Genomic DNA, 20853 nt, shown 5'->3' with positions numbered 1-20853 from the left:
TGTGCTGTTCCTTAAAATTTCTGAATTATTTTAATTGAAGAAAATCATGAGATTATAAGTACCATAACAAATTCTTAGCTATTTGAAATTACTTATCTGTTTACATGAGGATTTTCTTCACCTTGTGCAGGCAAAATAAAACACAGAAACAAATTGTCTGCTGTGATGGAAGTAAGATTACAGTTATTACCTATAACCCTTGATTTCATAATTTGCTTTCATCAAAACAGTCTCATTGGTGCCAGTGCTGATTCATATATACATATAAATATATATATAACTAACATAAAGGGTGGGGCAAAAAAAGGTTTACACTTGTGAGTATGTGAAACACAGAGTTCACTCTTGCATTATTATTAATTACTGTATTATTTCCATACAAACAACTGCAAATCTACTTTTGTCCTACTTGTTTATATACATATTTATAAAAATTATACTAAATTCTCATAAAACTTGCATTTATTTACATATCAGCATTCTACTTAAGGTTGCATTTGAAAAATAGATTCTATTGCTGAAAATAAATTTAAAAATCTTTGGCACTACCGTAGAGTATTACCTCTCCCATGGGCTTTTGCTTTTTAACAAGAGTAAATCCTCTATTTAATTAAACCCGAGGAGTTAGACTCTATTAAGGGATTTCAAGCATGAGCGGGCAGGGAGAAGAGGGACTTGGGAGATGCAGAGAGAGAGCCTTTGCCCTGCCCTGGAATCATCCCGGGTCAGGAGCCACCTGCTAACTAGGATCCCTGGTGGGATCCAGTGCCTTTGCACTCTGTGACTTGAGATCTGGACTTGAATTTTGTATTTGTTTGACTTTGTACTAAGAGGTTATGTTTCTAATCTCACAGTTCCACGTGGATGAGCCAAAAATGAGGTCGATAGAGGAGCCTGAGTCAGCTCTATGATAGATTTAAGGCACAAGGAGCCCATGGACAGAACTATATTATAATGTAATTGGTTTCCAATGTTTATTATTTTATGCATTTATAAGAACACTATTCTGCAAAGGGGCTCTTAGGCTAAAGGGGTCCATGAACCCCCAAATTAGAACTCTCTCTGATAGGCCTCCCTTTCATTCACGCAAATATCCAGTGTGGGGCAAAGTATGTGTCAGAAAAGAGAAGTAACTTGAAAACTCTGTATTCCTGTGGATGACAGATTCACTGCTCTCAGTTGATGGTGCATGAAACCTGCAAAAAAAAAAAAAAAAAAAAAAGTGGGTGCATCTAGACTGCCACTCCAGATTTTCATAAGAATTGCATCTTCATGAGTGAAAATATAAAACTTCATGCTTTCATCTAACTACCGTTGCTTTCCCATAGCAAGCAGGAAAATGGAAAAGCCACAAATGTGATAATACTTGCAATATTATAGTAAGTGTTCTGTTTAAAATGAGCAAAGGAGAAGTACTACAGCAAGTAGCACAATAGCATTAGCCATAAGAGAAATGGGCCTAATAGAACTGTTTTTATCATGACCCAGGTTAATTATCTCCTGAGAGGTACTTGAGATGAATAAATACTATTGCTGTGTTCGCCAATATTCTAACCCATTGTACCTTAAACTGTACTTGGAATCAAGTATACATTCCTAACCTTTTAAAACCTCTTTGGTAGAACAGAAGTAAGTATCCAGAGATGAGAGTGATTCACCCTACACTTTCTTTAAAAGCATAGCCTCTGAATCAGACGTGTAATGTAAGCCCAGGCGATGTCTAGTAGGTGGAGAGCCGTCTCATTGGGCCTGCTACAAAGACCACTCACCTGCAGCCAGCATCTTGTTTCTTTACTAATAACACTAACTAGACTACATTCCTACTTGGGGCCTTGGTCTTTTATCTTTTATTTATTTATTTGTTTGTTTGTTTGTTTGTTTATTTATTTATTTATTTAGAAAAAACACCTTTATTACACGGGCTAAGACAGGAGGGAAGAGGACTTATTTGCCTTTCCGGGCCTTGATTTTCCTCAGGTGGAACTCCAGCTCCTTGCCCTCCAGCACATAGCTCTCTGCTTGGCCGCACTGGCCTGGTCTTGAAGCGATGCATGCAAGCAGCTTGCCCTGCTGGAACTGCTCCTCGAGAAGACTGCTGATTTTGGCATGCTTTTTCCTTTCATCGTATTTCTTCTGAATTTTCTTTGATCGTTTTTTGTTCAAAATCTCTTCCTCTTCAGAAGTCAGCGTGGCCCCCTTCTTGCGGCCCAGGGGCAGTGCGCAGTGGGACTCCTTTCACTGTCAGTATGGTGTGCTGTCAACCAGCATGATGCAGTTCTTCACTGGCGTCTTGGTGCGGACCAGCTCGTTGTTGGATGCGTTGTAGACAACATCAATAATCCTTGTTTTGCGCGTACAAGACTCTGAGCCCCAGGAGAAGTTGCCCACGTCCGGCCTCAAGGCCCGGTACTTGTGGCCCCGAGTACGCGGACTGTGTGTATGCGGCGGGGTCCAACCTTAGTGTTGGCAGCAGGGCGTCCCAGCTCATATTGTCGCTTCTTGTGGTAGGGCTTCCTCGTGCCCCCGGTCTTGCGGCGCTTGTGCCAGTTGTCCCGAGAGACACCTACCCATGACTCGGCGCCGGCTCGAAAGAGAAAACGCAAAGAATCAGGGACCGGTTTGTACAACGCAGCCCCACCCTAAACGTAGAAAATAGCCGGCAGTTAGGATGGTTTTGCGACCGCGTCCTGGGCCCCGCAGTTACCACGTGTCTGCGACCGCAGGAGACATTCCTCCTAAAAGGGGAATCTGGGCTCTGAAGCCCTGGGGTGGGGCTTGGGGAGGGCGCTGGGGAGAGGGCTGGGAAGGGCGCTGGGGACCAGGGCTGGGGAGAGGATTCGGGGCCTTGGTCTTTTAAATCAACTTCAACATGTTGTTGACCACATGATCATGTACTTATTTATCTTGTTTAACATGCAGAGTTGGGAACAGGGATAGGGGAACATCTCCCTGTCACCGCTCTATGCTTCCTACCTAAAGAATTGTACTACCCAGAGGAGGAGAGAAGCTCTGGCTGAAAGAAAGGATACATCAGGAGGAAAGAGAGAAAGATAGGAAAAGATGTGGGAAGGAACCAGTCCGTAATGAAAAGTATTCTTGGGGGATTTCTTGGCGAGATACCCTGCTTCCCTTATCTCCCCATGTTTCCCACGCCACTAAAGCCACTTAGAGCAAGAGATTTAATCCCCCATGCCTGGCTGAGGGTTAGGTTCAACTTTACAGTAAGTCCTCACTTAACATCATTGATAGATTCTGTGACTTTAAGGGAAACAACACATAACAAAACCAATTTTACTGTAGTCTCATGGATATCAACCAAAGTTCTTATGTTTTAACAAAACAATGTGGAAGGAAATGCCAATCAAGAATCTGCTATGCATATCTCACATAAGCCTGCCTGAGGTCCTAACTACTCATTTAAGAGGTTCCTAAGAAATCTCTTTTATGAGTTTCAAAGAAACCTCTTTTATGAGGGACAATCTTTGCAGAAGGTTATCAGGAGAAGTTGTAAAGTGAAAGCAGGCACTTACCCAAGACAGGTAGCTGACCACCAAGAAAATGTTATCTCGACTTCCTTTCTTCCACACACTTAAAGATGTAACTGATATCTAATATTGGATTGTTTTATGTAATGGTGATTAGGGGGAAAGAGGGTTGACTCAGCAAAGGATTTTCAAAAAACTGTAACCCCCTCATTATGGAATTATTGTTTAATCTAAAGCATTAAAATCCCAGGGGAAGTACCTGTCACCATCTTCCCACAGACTTGGGTTTATTCCTTTTACCTGTAGTTTCAAGTGAAAGGCCTGTATTTTAGTAGAAGGGAAAGTAATTCCCGCACAACCTCCGTTTTTAACCTCGAACAGCTACAGGACACCTAGCGGAGCCTCCGGGGCTCCAGGCTGCATTGTAAACTGCCGTGTATCACCTGCTCAGGAAACTGCATGTGGTGTCAAAGCCAGCACTTCCAAGTACTTCTCTGTGTTGGGTGTGGTGTCAAGTACAACATACGCAGATTATCTCATGCAATCCTCACCATAACGCTACAGGTTAAGTACTATTACTACTTTCATTTTATACTCGGGGAAACTGAGGTGCAAGTGGTTGAATAATTTGCCCAAAGTCACAGAGCTATAGGTCGAAGGGTCATCATTCAAATTCAGCCAGCCTGACTTCCAAGTTGGCATTCTTGGCCCTTATTCTGTACCACCTACATGGAGCTTTGAGGATGGTGATTTGACCTGCATCCCAGGGATAGATCTGGGACCCAGTCAAGAACTGTTTCCTCAATGACCAAGGAATTTGTGGAGAATTTCTCTGCCTTGGTCTGGGAAGAGAAGTAAAGGATTAAACTTCTTAGTAAGAGGCAACATTAACTCAAGGATTAGAACAAAAAGAGGAGCTGGTACTTGTGCCCCCCCTCTAGCTTTATTGAGGTACAATTGACATGGAATTCTGTGTAAAGTTTAGGTGTGCAATGTGATGATTATGCACATATATATTGTGAAATTATTAGCACAATGAGGTTAGTTAATACCTCTGTCACCTCACATAATTACCTTTCGCACGCGTGTGTGTGTGTGCACGCATGCACACATGAGCGTGCATGTGGTGAAAACATATAAGATATACTTTCTAGAGCTGGTATTTTTAAGATGGAAACTTCCCCCAAATAGATTGTAAACCCCTTGAGGGCAGGGACCATATCTCCAACATAAGGCATAGTGTCCAATCTGGTCAGGATCCAATTTAAACGTACTGTTATTGTGTGTATGTGGTTAATGACTTTGAACGACTTGTTAAGGGCCTGTGTAATTGAGTTAGGCTGTGTCAAGTTAATTTAAGTAATGAAATTTCAATGTACCTCATTTGACTACATTTGTAGAGAACTCCTCTTTTGGGCCATAAAAATGTCTTCCCAGATCTCTTTAGGTAGAATTAATTTTCCCTTCCCCAGATTGTCATTGTATGCATTTAAAGCTTCTACATGCCAAGCCTTGAATTTACTGAGCAACGTTAAAGAACAGTTGAGTAGCCCTGGCCGGATGGCTCAGTGGGTTACAGCATCGTCGAATATGCCAAGGTTGCAGGTTCAATCCCATACAAGAAGCAACCAATGAATGCATAAATCAGTGGAACAACAAATTAGTGTTTCTCTGTCTCTCTCAAAGTCAATTTTAAAAAAGAATGGTTGAATAAATACAAATGTGTAGCATAATCCTGAAAAGGAAAACTAATTCTAATAAGAAGGCCAGTTTTTTACAAATTAATTTTTATATCTAATGTAATTACAATCAAAATTCTTATGGGTTTTGTTTGATTTGTGTGGAATATTAATTCTTTTCAACTTGCCAGTGTTCATCATCTTGAAAAATAAATGGGCAAAGGCTTCATTCCCCACCCCTGCCTGAAGATTAATAAAGGCGAACTTTTCATACTACTTACTAAAACATGTGATATAATTACAGTAATTATAATAGCATCCAATGGGTAGAAAAATAAATAGGTCAATGGAAAAAAAGTGAGATATTGATTTTTGAATAAAAGACAACTTTTAAGAATGTCATAAAGGTGACACTCTAAGTCAGTAGGAGTGGGAGGACTTGTTAGATAAATGGTGCTGAGTCATTTGGCTAATGATTTGGGGGAAAGGATTAAGTTAAATCTTACATCCTATATCAAAGAAAATTCCAGAAGGATTAAATTAAAATAAAATGTTTTTTAAAAGAAAAGAAATAAGCAAACCACAAAAACAGAACTATTTTTCAAGTTAGTCAAAGGAAGGTTTTTTTCAAACGCTATAACCTCATACAATATGAACAGTCCTCATTACAAGAGAAGCCTATGTTTACATTGGGCGCCAAGCCTGGTTCTGTCACCAACTTCTATATGTTTGGGGAAGATCACTTTCACTCCCTGGGCCTTATTCTGTTCATTTGTGAATGTAGGGCAGAGGTCCCCACACCACGGCCCGCGGGCCACGTGCACATACAAACACTGTATTTGTTCCCGTTTTGGTTTTTTACTTAAAAATAAGATATGTGCAGTGTGCATAGGAATTTGTATATAGTTTTTTTTTTTTTTAAACTATAGTCCGGCCCTCCAACTGTCTGAGGGACAGTGAACTGGCCCCCTGTTTAAAAAGTTTGAGGACCCCTGATTTAGAGCATTTAATCAAATCATCTCGAAGGTCTCTTCCAGTTCTGAAAACTCACAATTCTGACTCTGATCAAAACGTATTCCTTTTGTTCCCTTCCTTTCCCATCTACAGTCACCAACATATGAATGTAAAACAGAAAAGCAGACCAGGTGAAACTGTTTTCTCCTCTGATTGTGGAAATAAAATTCACAGAAGGTGTTCATGTTTTTCATTTTCCACGTATGATTTTAACAGGGCATTTGTGGAGCACCTACTATGTGCCTGACCCTGTCCAGGTGATGTTAATGCATTATCAGTTTTAATACTTAGGACGTGTCAGATTATTACCCCCTTTTTACAGATAAGAAATAGGATTGCAGAGGTTAAGATGTATGATTAAGTCATATCATTAATATGTGGCTCACGAAGAATTTGCACGTGTGTTATTTTTCTGACAGTCTTATTCAGCACTTAGGAAAATTATTCCAAGAGAAATTATGCAAAAAGGACAAACTTTTACACACACACGCACGTGCACATGCAGTATTAAGATGATCTATTCCTCACAAATCAGTTTCCTTGCTAAATTAATATTGTATTTTAAAAATGGATTTAGTTTGTATGGGGGGGGAGGGTTAATTCCTTCATTGACTTAAGCAAAAACACCTGAACTAGACCTGCTCCTAGCCTCCTGTCAGGCTTGCCTAGGCATCTCTTCTGCAGACTTTCCTGATACAGCACAGAAATGATGGCAAAGCCCAGTGGAGCCGTTGAAGTAAAAGTCTCAATACTGCTCAGGAAGGGATGCCAAATTAAATAAAAAGAGCCCCAGCAGCTCTGCAGCTGCGTGCCAACCCAGCTGCTGGTATGAGGTAAATGAGGACCAAACTTCATTTCACTTGTGGCCCTCGCCGGTATTTAAACAAAAATGCCTGGAGACCGGCACACTGTTCTTTAATAGGGGAATGAGCAGCAATAGCAAAAATAATCATAATAAATGATAAACCCATTCACAAAGCCTTTCTTTGGCCTTAACTGAAAAGATTACCATTTAAACTCATTTCCTCTCATGTGGTCCCTAGTGAAGGTTGAGACAGTAGATTCAGTCTGAGCATGAGTTTTTAATCTACAGCCCTAAGTTACCATAAGGAAAGTTACATAAAAGGCAGAGGTAATCCAGTTAATTTCCTTTCCGTTTCTTGTGACAATATTTGAGTAGTGGTGTGGCATGATGTCCACCAATAGGCAAAGATCACAAAGCATTCTCTTTTTCCTTTTATGAGATGTAATAGGTATACAGGTGAAATGCCAGTACTTTATTGTTCTCTAGTGATTATCTTTTTAGAATTTTAAAGTTTATAATGGAATGTACAAATAAATGCTATCAAACATATAGAAATATATAGTAACTAGAAATAGATTTTTACTTGTCGATCTGAATCCATCAAAAAATCCCGAGTCCCTTGTGTTTCAAGCTCTGAAGAAAAGTTTTGTCTAAAATCAAGGGATCACCTATCTTTTAACTTTGCAGAATGGTATAATATTAACACGTTATAGCAATTATAATTGTTAGCTATGTATTAATCCTTTGATCATTTTCCCCCAAAAATGTATTCCAAAGAATACTGGCTCCTTGGAATGTTAATAGGTATTCCATGAAAGGAAAGTTTTGTGGTCTCATAAAGTTGGGAAACATGAAGTTAAAGAGAGTCGGACTAATTTTTATACCATTAGGCCACCTGGAGTCACTAACTCACTGAGGTGCATTTTGAATCTTTAGGATGTTGCTGAAGTGCTGGATTTTATTGAACTATTTTTAATGGGACATTTTTAGAAGATACTATATATATTTCCTTCCTAGTCACATTTTCCTGGAATTTAATACTTTCTTGAATGGGCTTTGGGGCATTATAACAAACCATTTCTTAACTGTGATATGCAAGGCCTGTAAGGTGTGCAGATGCTCACACTCAGACTTCTATGTGTTCAAAATAATATTTTTTCTGGAATCTCCTCCATGGTCATCTCTACTCACCACATTCTTTGGGTCTGTTCACAAGCCCATGGTCAGTCACGACTACCCTTTTCTATCACTCTAAGACCACTTCAGTTCTGAGAACTGTGACCCTGTGTGTGTGTGTGTGTGTGTGTGTGTGTGCCTTTTCTCTTCCTCCTCCCTTCCTCCTCCTCCTCCCTCCCTCTGCCGCCTCCTCCTCCTCCTCCTCCTCCTTTTCCTTCTTCTTCTCGCTCTCTCTCTCTCTCTCTCCTCCTCTCCCTCCTTTATTTCTGATATTGGTTATTTCTGTTATCTCTTTTCCTTGATTAGTCTTACTGAAGTTAATCAATTTTATTAATCTTTCCTAAGAATCACTTTGGCTTTGTTAATATTCTTTATTATTTGTTTTCTATTCCATTGATTTATCCTGTTTACTCTTGTATTCTCTTCCTTCTACTTATTTTGAGTTTTACTCTTCTTTTTTTAAAGCTTTTAGAATCTTAGGTCATTGGCTTTAGACCTTTATTCTTTTCTAATATAAACATTTAGACTGGTAAATGTCTCTCTAAGCAGTGTTTCAGCTGCAATATACAAATTTTGATACATTACATTTTCATTCAATTCAAAACTCCCCTCGTGATTTATTTCTTTTACTAGTGATTTATTTAGAACTGTGTTGTTTAATTTCCAAATATTTGGGAATAGTTTTACGTTTCTCATTCTTATCGAATTCTAATTTAATTTCATATGGTCAGAGAACATATTTTGTAAGATTGAGATCATTTGAAGTTGATTGAGACTTGTTTTATGGTCCAGAATATAATTTATTTTGGTGAATGTTTTATGTACACTTGAAAATAATGTATGTCCTACAGTTATTGGCTGTAGTGTTCTATAAATATCAATTAGGTCAAGGTGGTTGATGGTGATGTGCAGATCTTCTATATCCTTGCTGATTTTAAAAATTCATCTGTTATGCAAATCACTGAGGGAGGAATGTTAAAATCTTTAACTCTGATTAAAGTTTATCTATTTCTTTCTTTAGTTTTGTTTCATGCATTTTGTGTTAATATTATAGTCATACATGTTTATGATTTTTATGTTTTCTTGGCTAATTGACCTTTTTATCTCGTTTTCTCTTTAATAATACACCTTGTCTTAAAGTCTACTTTGTTTGATATTAATATAGCCACTCCTTTTTTTGGCTTACATGGTATATAAATCCCTTTTTTGTTGTTACTCCCATCTGTACCTTTAAAATTAAAATTCATCTCTTATAGAAAACATGTGGTTTTCTCTTGCTTTTAAAATACAGTCTGATAAACCATCCTTTTTAGAGTGTTTAATCCATTTCCACTTAATGTAATTATTGAACAGCTTTTTATTTAGAACAACCATTTTCCCCACTTATTTTCTATTTTCCATTATTCCTTTATTTTCTGCCTGACTTAGGGTTATATAATTTAAAAGAATTTTTTTAACACTCTGTTATATTAGCTTTTAAAGTATATCTCTTTGCATTATTTTTAGTGGTTGCTCTAGGGATTACAATATGCATCTCTAACTTAGAGTTTCCTTAGTGTTAATATTGCATCAGTTTATATACAATGTAAGGAACTTGCATTGAATTCTATTTACCTCCCAATCCTTTGGCTATTGTTGTCAGGTAATTTACATATATTGTAAACTAAACAACATGTTATAATTTTTTTTTGCTATAAACAATCAATTGTCTTTGAGAGAAGTTAAGAGAAGAAAAATATAGTCTTTATATTTACCAGAAGGATCTGAGTCTTTTGTATTTACAAGAAAGGGACAACTTGTGTCATTTTCCATCGGCCTAAAGAACTTCCTTGAAGCATTTCTTATAATACATGCTTGCTGGTGACATTATCTTCGTTTGTAAAAAAAAAAAAAAAAAAAAAAGTCCAGAGTTTATAATTACCTTCAGGAGAATAAGTTTGTTGTAAGTTACTCCACCATCCCCACAAGGGTAACTAGGCGGTTATTTAGCTTTGCCACTGTAATACCTTTATCAAACAGGAAAATATCTGCTAATATATCTGTGTTAACTGCTCCTTCCCAATAAACCTTGTGTTTATCTTTCTCTTAAAACACTTCTTTTTGCTCTATTCCTCTTCTAATGCAGTGGTTCTCAACCTTCTGGCCCTTTAAATACAGTTCCTCATGTTGTGTCCCAACCATAAAATTATTTGCTACTTCATAACCGTAATGTTGCTACTGTTATGAATCGTCATGTAAATATCTGGTATGCAGGATAGTCTTAGGCAACCCCTGTGAAAGGGTCGTTCCACCGCCAAAGGGGTCGCGACCCACAGGTTGAGAACCGCTGTTCTAATGCTATAATAAGATAAAATTAGATGGGTTCTGAATTTTGTAATGCCTGCAGAATACTATACAAAGACTTACAACCTTTGTCGTAACTGTAGTAAGAGAAATATAGAAAAGAAAGCTATAGGAGGCCAGAGGAGGAGGAGATCGGAGGTGATTTTCTAGAGAAGGTTATCTTTACGCTAGTTGTAAAAAAGGGGACAGGAATTTAGTAGCAAAAGCTGAGAGGGACAGAGAACTTTCTGGAAAGAACATGATAAGCAATACAAAAAAAGTGAAAGCTTGGAGGCTCAAGTCTTACTGGTTACAGCTATAAATATAATTTATAACTCAAAATTAGTACTTGAAAGTTCATGATGTGAGCATACTGCTATACACGAAAATATGGGTAATCTCACACCAATTTTAAAAGCCAAAAGTCAAATACAAAAAAAAATACATACTGTAATAATCCACTTATGTAAAATTCAAAAACAGGAAAATAACAGCTGGTAACAGAATTGAGAACAGTGGTTACCTTTGGGTCATAGTGGCGACAGGAGGAGCATGAGGGGGGCCCCCACGGGTGTGCCTTGCTCTGCTTGTTCTGGATGTCAGTTACCCACAGCGTCCACTTTTTGGAAGTGGGTCAACTGAGAACCTTATGATTGGAGCCTTTTTAAAAATGAAAGTTAAACTTCAATAGAATATTTATATAAAAAATAAAACCCAATATGTCAAAAAAAGTTTATGATGCATGTCTCCATATGTTAATTTATTAATTCCTCACAACTCCACCTGGAAGAGCAGGGATTCTGATTCGTATGTGAAACTGGATTATATAAATCTGAAATACCATGAGGCAAAGTAAGAATAAAGTATTGCTTTATACACAAAGTTTGACATCATGCAAATCCCCCGACTTTAAAAAATGAAACAAAATTTCATTTTTATTCACAGCTGGTACAGTCTAAGTGAACTTCAGCTATATTTATGCTGAATTTTCCGCGGAGAGGTATACTTGAGTAAATAAAGCCACCCTGTATTATTCAGCAACTATACCAAATAACAGTAGGTGGAACATGACAATAATGTTCTCTCATGTCACAGTTTGAGCACAAATCATTTGTGGCTGACATGGCAGCTCTGTGGCGTCAGGTACTCGTGCACTTTCCATTGGATCGCTCTGTCCTAAACAGGAAATTTTCCATCTAAGAGACTGTGATGCTCCCACCATCATGTCTGTATTCCCGCCAGTAGAATCACTCCAATTCCCATACTGCTGGCCAGAGTCTCATCACAAAGACACATGAAGCTGCAAGGGAGGCTGAGCAATGTAGCTTCTGGCCGGGCAGCACATTAAAGGTCAGCCAGCAGTCTTTGCCATACCTGCCATTTTTGTCTGGCTGTATTGAATTATATGAGTTGAGAGTTATGAAATACCTCCAGGAGCAGATCCTTTACATAAAATTCAGCTGCCCTGTAGATAAGAATATCCCTATTTTACTGAAGATAAAACAAACTCAGAAAAGTTAAATGACTTCCCCCCCTGCACCTGGGTAATTAAGTGACAGAGCTAGGACTCAAATCTGGAGCACTGAGCCCAGTATTCTTGCTTTGATAGTATAAATGCCTTTCCAGGGAGTTTTCTTGTAGCTCAAGAATGCTAGTAAACTTTAGTCTAAGAGAAAGTGAGACTTCTACTATATTAAGTGACATGGCTCTGGGAAAGGAGTGAGGTAGGGCTTTGCCCTGAGAACAGAGGGGCAGAGCTGGTGACCTGAGCCATGAAGCAGTGGCATGCATTTCAGTTCTGCCTCCAAGCTAAAAGGCATATTGAATGTGGGCCCCAGCTATTTTCCCTTCCCAACCTTTAGTTTCCCCATCCATTCTAAGGGGAGGGGGGCTGGGGCAGGGTTGCCAAATATGGTCACGCAGGTTTGTGCACGATTTTTAAAATTCACCAAGCAGAGGATTGTGGAGCAGAGGAGTACAGCATAGCTTCGATCTTAACCCCTTCCTACCTCTCAGAAAGACTACGGGTAAGGTATCAAAATATTGGGATTTCCAGAAACACTACAAAATCTGGAGGGAAGACAATCAAGCAGGCCTCCTTACCTTTAGTCTCTTCTGACAAGGGAACTTGGAATAAACAGGTTACATTGGAAAGTAAACAATGTGTTTGCTTCTTCTCGAGAGCGGTGAAGTCCTCAGAATTCCACCAAAATGTTCCAAAGCCGCTGGGGATGGGGTAGGGAGGGATGGCCTCGTCCTCAACTAGGAAGTTCCTCTTTGCGGAAGTTCATCCAAATCTCAGGAGAGGGAGGAGAGTCTACAGACTTCAACAAAGACTGTGTACATCCTGACACAGGCTTTTCCCACCCAAGTCCTCAGGCAGCAAAACAGCAGAGAAAACCCAGAACAACCAGTTCTCATGTGTAGGGAGAGAAGGCACACTGGCCCCGGACAGTGAGGGAGGAGATACCACATCGGAGCAGGCAGAATGTCTGCACAGTTGCCTGAGTATGTGCAAGGGGAATAGCAATGACATGGTCACTACACTGATCTATTATATAAAGTCAATATTTTACCCGCAGCTAACAAAGGAGAGAGAAGGGAGGAGGGTGGGAGGATCATGAGCTGCAAAAGGCAAAGCCTAACCTAGAAAAAGACATAACTCAAGGGACAGGAGGAATTTTCTCACAATTTCTTCACATTACAGCACAGCTTGATTGGACCATAAATTAAGTAAAACTGGAGCTCAACCATGAGATGACAAATAGCAGAATGAGAAAAAGGGAGTTTGAAGATATAAGGAAACAAACTGAATACCAAAATGCTTTATGGCACTAATAAACTATAAATAGAAAAAACTAACACTGCTTAATATTGAAATATTGACATGAAGAAAAGACTGTAAGCACAGTAAATGCAGAGGGAAAATAAAGGAAATTATTTAGAAGCTAATACACATGTATATTAGTTTGTTAACAGGCTAAGCTGCTGTAAAAAAGACATGGAAAAATATAACACTTTATATAAGTTAGTTTAGTTCTCATTCACAAAATAGTGCACAGGTGAGAAGTTCAAGCCTGGCAGAACAGCTCTGCTCCGTGCAGTTATCCAAGATATGGTTCCTGCTATCTTGGTACTCCATCATCTCCTCATTTCTGTGTTTACAGACACTCATTTCAATGCCTGAAACTGGCTTCTCTCTATGCTCAAAGAAAGGATAAAGATGGGCAAGAACTTTTAGGAGATGTCCCAAAGGTTACACTTATCTCTTCTACTCACAACTTATTGGTCTGAATTGGATCACATGTCCACATTTAGTCACAGGGGACAGTGGGAAATGTAGTCTGGAACCATATAGCCATGTGCTCAGCTAAAATGTAGGGTGTCCTACTCTAAAAGGAACCAGGACACATATGTAATACCTTAATCAATAAATAAATTAAAAAATATTTAAAAAATAAAGCATAAATAATTAAATAAAAGGAACCAGGACACATATGTAATACCTTAATCAATAAATAAATTAAAAAATATTTAAAAAATAAAGCATAAATAATTAAATAAAAGGAACCAGGAGAGAAGGAATAGTTAGGTATCGCAATGAAAGATAAAGATGAGCCAACATTTAAAGGCACTTGGTGCCCCTAAAACGAGAACCAGCAAATGAAAGAGATGACCCAAAGATAAAAAGGAAGAAAAATGTTCCAGAAGTGAAGAACTATATCTGTAGGTGGAAAAAACAACACTGCATCCCAGGAAATTTTTATTTAGAATATTTAACATGAAGGTGTTTCTTAAGTTAAATACCCGAACTGCAAATAAATAAAAAACGCTTCAAACATTCCAGTGGAAAGAAAAATCGCCTGCAAAGGGTTAAAAAAATAAAGCTGGCATCAGATTTCATAACTGTGGTGCAGTATCGACCACGCTTTGAGAAAAGCAAGGATGACCCCAGATGTAATTGAAGTGTACGGGCTCAGAGAAGTAAAATCCCCTTGAACACCTGGGAAAAACTGCTTGACAACCAAAGCCAGGCCATTAAGAAACTGATCAAAATAAAGAAGTCAATCGGAGAGAAACAAGGACAAAAAAACTGTTGGTGAGCACTGGGTCCATTTGCAGGTAGAATTAACACTAAACAGTCATAGCAATAATGGTTTCAAAACAATGTGAATCCTATAAATCTGGAGAGTGTAAAATTAATAATATACAAAATGGGAGGTGAGGGAGGAGTGATGGGAGCAGCAAGAGTGTTCTAATGCTCTCGTTTTTTTTGAAGCTGGGGTCATCCAAAATGAAACCATGTGGTTTTCAAGAATCAAAATGTTTTTCATGATCACCTGTGTGTAATGAAGGGGCAGGGGTCCACAAAGTGCTGCCTGAGGGCTGACCACCTGTTTTTGTAAGTTTTATTGGGACATAGATTCACCCTTTTGCTTACACAATGGACCTGAACAGCCTAAAATACTTACTGTTTGGCCCTTAAATAAAAAACTGGCCAATCCTTGTAGAGAGGCCTTTTTTAACTCACAGGAATCTTGTGTTAAGAAATATTGGAGGTTTAATAATTTGTTGGGTTTAATTCAGTCATTTCCCTTCCTATTAAATTCATGTCAAATTAAGTTTAAAATATAATAATATAAATCTAATTTTTAATAAAATAATATATCAGTTATTCCAGAGATGTCAGGGATAATGGGTTACCTAATGCTATTTGGCATGGTTTCTTAAACTTGTATCTTTGTGTGTTTCTGTATTATTTGGAATCTTTATAATGAACATATATCATTTTTACTAGAATAATAAAATAAAATGGTTTTCTATTTGAGAACACTGGAAGCAAATACACCAAGATATTAACAATGATTAATTCTGGCTGACAGGAAAGTAATTGCTGTTTTCTTCTTTAAGCTTTTGTGTGTTTTTTAAATATTAAAAAAAAATGTGAAGCTATTGTAGACGGTTTAAGCATAAAGTGATAGAGTTATGAATTATAGTTTTTGAAATAGTAATAAACTACCAGATATAAGGGACAGTGTTCTATTTAAAATATGATTCATTAATAATATGGTACTCCACATTATACAAACTCCAAAGCATGATTCCGGCATAAAATAGAAAGCATGACATAAAGGAGCAGCCAGAAGGAGATGATATTCAACTTCTGTTAGGCAATCGTCACAATCATAAAGCTGGTATTTTTAACTTACATTAATCTCAACCTAGCTCTCCGGTCTCATCACCCGACCTGCCCTCCTGACACACACACCATACTCCAGCCCCGTAGAGCTCCTCACCTTCAACAAGAACTTCATGCATTTGTGTGCTATTTCACTTTGTCTCCACCATTCTTTCTACCTATGTAATTGCACCCTCTTCTCCACGTGACACAGTTCAATGCTTCTGTTCAGGTGCAATTTAAATATCACTTACTGCAGTACATCTCAATTTTGGCTGCGCATCAGAATCACCTGGGAGCTTTACAAAAATATCAAGGTCCAGGCTCCAGCCCAGCTATTTGGATTTAAAGGCCCAGGGTTGGGGTCCAGGCAGCAGTATTTTTAAAAAGCTCCCTGAGTGATTCTAACATACAGTCAGGGTTGAGAGTCATTGCAAAGCCTTCTGCCATACCAGCAGGCAGAGTTAATGACTCCCTCTTCTGCACTCCCACAGCCCTAAGCTTTTCCAGTGCTCATGAAATTTAATGCTCACTGTATTAAAGTTAGTGTGATATAGTAAGTGCTCAATAAATGTGGTTGTTACAGCCCTTCTCCCTCCAACCAAGCGTATGGAGAAGTGGTTATCTTTACCATGGGAACAGGACGGGAGAGTGGGCTCAGGTTTCACATCCAGTGACACTGTCTGCGGAATTAATTTCTATAAACTCGCCAGGATATCACCTCCCTTCCATGTCCCTAAACACACACACACACACACACACACACACACACACACACACACTCACACCCCTCACTGCCTTTTCTGCATTGCCTTTGGGTCTGGCTTTTCCGTGGTTGAGATTGATGTGGTTGGAAGAATGAAAGAAGCAGCGTTATGAATGTGCTGACTGCCTGACAGAATCCGAATGTCACCTGCCGTCTGCCCTGTCCTCTGTGTCAGACTTTACATGGTGTTTTATGTCGGATCCTGCCACTTCAGCTTTCAGGAGCAGGTTGTCAGGTGTACTTTGTCAAAGGCTTTCGGAAAATCCAGATAAATTGTGCTGTGTGCCCTGAAACTGCCAAACCCATATTTTCCATCTTCACGGTGCTTGACAATTTTATTTAAGTTGAATCTCTCTTCCTTCCTCCGATTTACCTTTGCCTCCCTGACCCTCATATCAATCAGGGGAGTGGAGACCCGGCCATTTTTGGTGCTGAATATGCTCGGCTCTGAATGTGCCCTGTCTGGAGTGCAGCACACTGGGTGGTCATCTCAGGAGCTGCTTGTGTCTGGAGGAGGGCTGTGACGAGGAGAGCTGGAGATGAGGAAGAGGCCGAGGCACATCAACAGGACCCCAGGTCCATGACAACACCACGTGCTTAAGGCTCCTCACTCTCCTGAAGGCCAGGCCTGTAGCACTTCCCTTTCCTCCTCCAACTCACGTGGAAGGAGACAGATTGCACGTACAGTCTTCTCTCTCCTGTAAAACAAAATCCTATGTACAGTCATTTTAAACTGTCCTCACCAGTCAGCATCAGAGGGTTCGGTGTTCATGGGATGGTAGCTTCTTATAGTTTCCCTTAGGTACCACATCCCGGCAGCGGGGCCCTACCAACTTGTTCACACAGACATTTCTCAGCCAACAGGTATTTGTTTTGTAATGTGATTTTCTCCCATGAGTCTTGGTGAAATTTTCCCTTTCTTTTTCCTTAAGGTCACCATGACCTTGATGAGCAATAAGGTGCGGTACATCCAAGTCCAATGGCAAATTTCACTAATGTAAAATCAGATTCATCTTAAAATTGTATAATTATAAGTGTGTATATCTAGTGGGTACATAGTATATTTTAAGTGTGTATATCTAATATACAGTGTGACCTGGAACAAATCTAACCATTCTGTCCTGGTTCTTTACTGGTTAAATAGCGAATCGTTACCTGGCTCCCTTGGAAAATGTGCAAATTAATTAATGTTTGGAAAATGACTTGAAAATTTAAATCAGTCTAGAAATATCAAACAGTTGCATCTTCCTAGCTGAGAGGGCCCAGGTAATTCATAATCTCCCATAATAAAGGTAAAAATATCGTTAGTGAGCTATACAATTAAATGTGATTTATATGCAATACATATAATCTTTTAAGTCTAGACACCATTTAATAGGAACAATTCACATTTCATAACTGTAATAAAACATTTTATGACTTTAGGAAAAGTAATCATCTTCTGTAACTGATCTATGTCTTAACCATTTCTGAGGTCTGCAAGAGTCTACTCAGAGTTCACCTGAGTGTTGACTGATGTATTTATCTTTAAATTCTCCCAGGTTATTTTTTTTTAATCCTCAAAACTCTAATATGTATTTCCTGGGAAATTTGCTCGTACAAAACTTTGTTGTATTCAAAACCTCTTCTGTCAAGATTTAGCACTTTTATATTGTAGTCATTAAAATTGAACAAAATCTTAATGTTCCTTTATTAACTACTATCCTGACTTTGCATGGTGGAAATCACAACATGTTAATTGGATTTAATTAACTATTTTAAATTACACAAACTCCTCACAGTAGACAATAGCACAGGGAACTCATGAGCAATAAAGTTGGAGCTGATATTGCTACCTTATTAAAACGTAATGAAACTATTCATAATCTTATTTATTGTTTACAAGAAGAAAACTTCATTTTGAAAGCAAAAATGTTCTGCTGAAAACAGATTTTTGACCATCTAGGCGAGCGTTCAGAAGTTAATGAAAGGGCCCACCGTCACCAGCCTCACGGTTCTGCCAGCTTCTCATCGCACGAATCCCTATTTCACCCCGGTGCCAGTCTTACAAAAAGATGCCAGTAAAGGTTAGTGATTCAGTAACCATATTATGTGTCTAGGAATCTGAAGGAAAGAGAACTGAAGTGGGGTCGGGGGCCTAAGTTTGAATTCTGCTTCAGCAACTAATTCTCCCAGGTGACCTTAGAAGTCCAGTCCTCACTCTGGCCAGCCGGATCGGACTGATGGACATAGAGCCCCTTCCACCTCTGAAACCCATCATTCTATAGATTTAATATGATGTCAGTGTTGAGTTATTACATATTAAAGTATTGTGTTTAGTGATATTTCTAGAAATGTTCAAGCTGCTGAGTAGACAGTTTCTGATGCTGTCCTGGTAACATTTTAAAGTCTTATTTCAAATCTCTAATATAACCAAGTGAGGCAGTTGGTCCTTAATTATTTCTGTCTCACTTTCTATCTGTTGTCTGGAGGTATTTTGGACCTAAAGTTGGTTCCCAAGGGTTTTTCTGGCACCTGGAGATTTAAAGTCTTATAGCTCCTATATTCTCTGTGTGTTGATCTGCTGATGGAGGGATAGCAAAGCTCAAGAGAACCCAGAATCATTATAAGTCTCTAAACTTGTTAAGCTTCCCACAATGATAACTATTACTTTCCTAGTTATGAACCATCATTGTTCAAAGATCTTTGTGCCATATGCTTTTTGTTAGTTTACATACTATTTTTACTCCCTGGGAGTACTGAGTCACATCAGCAGAGCCTCTATTTCTTGCTTTAGTGCCATTTTATATTCTTCCTAGATCAGTTAGAATGGATGAAATAGTGAACAAAGAAATCAATCAATTAATGCTTGCTTTAGTAATAGACATGATTTAAAAAATGCTGTTAAAGATAAATCTAGAAATATGGTAGCTTGGTCCAGAAAAAAAAAAAAACACAGCATTTTTCTCTCTTAATTGTCTACCAGAGAACACATGGCCTACCATAACATTTGTGATTAATCAACCCATTTATCGACATGTATTTATTGAATACTTGTCATATGTTTGGCATTGTGCAAGGTACTTTGAGCATCAGGAGCACAAGCCACAGCAATGGAGATTTTTTACATATTTCTGCTGCTCTTAAATGTCACTTAAGCCTCACCCTAGGTCTACACAAGTCCAGCATGAGGTAAAAGATGAACAACATCCAGAAGAAAGAATCATTTTTGGAAAATGCAGGGCAAACCTCCCTGCTTTTTCATGAATTATCTTGCCAAATCCAAAAAAGGAAGGTTTTTTTTTAATGGTTAAGAATGATGTCTCACAGTAGTACACAAACCATATTATCAACTCAGGCTCTTTGTGACTTCCAGCAAGTTGCTCTCTGATCTAGAATAAACTCTAAACTCTATAAACAAGGCACACCTGACCTGGCCCGCTCATCTCACTGCCTTCTCTACATGCCAGCCACATGGGCCTTCTCTCTGTTCCTTATCAGGCAAACACATTTTCACATCAGGCCCTCACTAGTGCCTTTACCTCTGCCTGTACAAGTCACCTCCTCAAGCATCTATTGTTGTTGTTTCTTCAAATATTATCACAGTTTGTAATTATATATTTATTTGTGGTTTTATTTAAGGTTGCCTTCACTACTAGAGCCTCCATGAGGTCTCTCTGGCTCACCACTGCATCCTTAACCCCCAGAGTACTGCCTGATACATACTAGGCACTTAACAAATATTGGTTAGATGAATGACATAATGAATGAACTTTCAGTTCCTAATCTGTTCAACAGGAAAGTAGGAGTGTTACGAAAATGTAATGAGACAATGATATTGATAGATCATTTTTAAAAACATGTAAAATCATGACTCATACAAATATAAAATGAACACATGTCAAAGATTTTATTTACTTTATCAATTAAAAGAGGGCATCTGTAAGACAACACAACTGGCTTAAAGGAGAATCCAAAGAACACACATTTGTAGGACTGGAATCTAATCTAATAAAAGATAAACATGAAAATTGAGCATACCTCCACTACACCCACAAGCCATGCCCACCAGCCAACCAGGAGTGAATATGCAAATTAACCCAACAAAGATGGCAGTGGCCACGGAGCTGGAGTGAGCAGGAGGCTTGGGTTGCTCCCGGCGATGGAGGAAGCCAAGCTTCCCGCCTGCCCTGCTGGCCCTGAGCTCTGCTCAAGGCTACAAAGTTTCAATTATAGAAGATAAATAAATCCCAGGTGCCTGCTTCCAGTCCACAGCCATGGCCAGCCTGAAAATGGCCCTCAGCCCTTCACCCAGGCTGTCTAGGAGCCCCAGTAGGGCCCCCTACCCTGAAGGGGCTGTGGCCAGCCTGCAAACAGCCCTCAGCCCCTCACCCAGGCTGGCCAGGCACCCCAGCGGGGAACTCCACCCTGAAGGGATACGGCCAGCC

At 39.0% G+C, this 20853-nt stretch overlaps 1 pseudogene; it reads right to left on the bottom strand.

Moving 5' to 3' along the window:
• Positions 1–1894: 1894 nt before the first annotated feature.
• LOC107182232 overlaps positions 1895–20853 on the bottom strand; it is a 47590-nt pseudogene continuing 28631 nt past the window's right edge.

Source organism: Myotis davidii, unplaced genomic scaffold (assembly GCF_000327345.1).
Source record: "Myotis davidii unplaced genomic scaffold, ASM32734v1 scaffold673, whole genome shotgun sequence".
Classification (NCBI taxonomy): Eukaryota; Metazoa; Chordata; class Mammalia; order Chiroptera; family Vespertilionidae; genus Myotis; species Myotis davidii.
The sequence above is the reverse complement of the archived record's forward strand: the minus strand, read 5'-3'. Positions and strand labels throughout refer to the sequence as shown.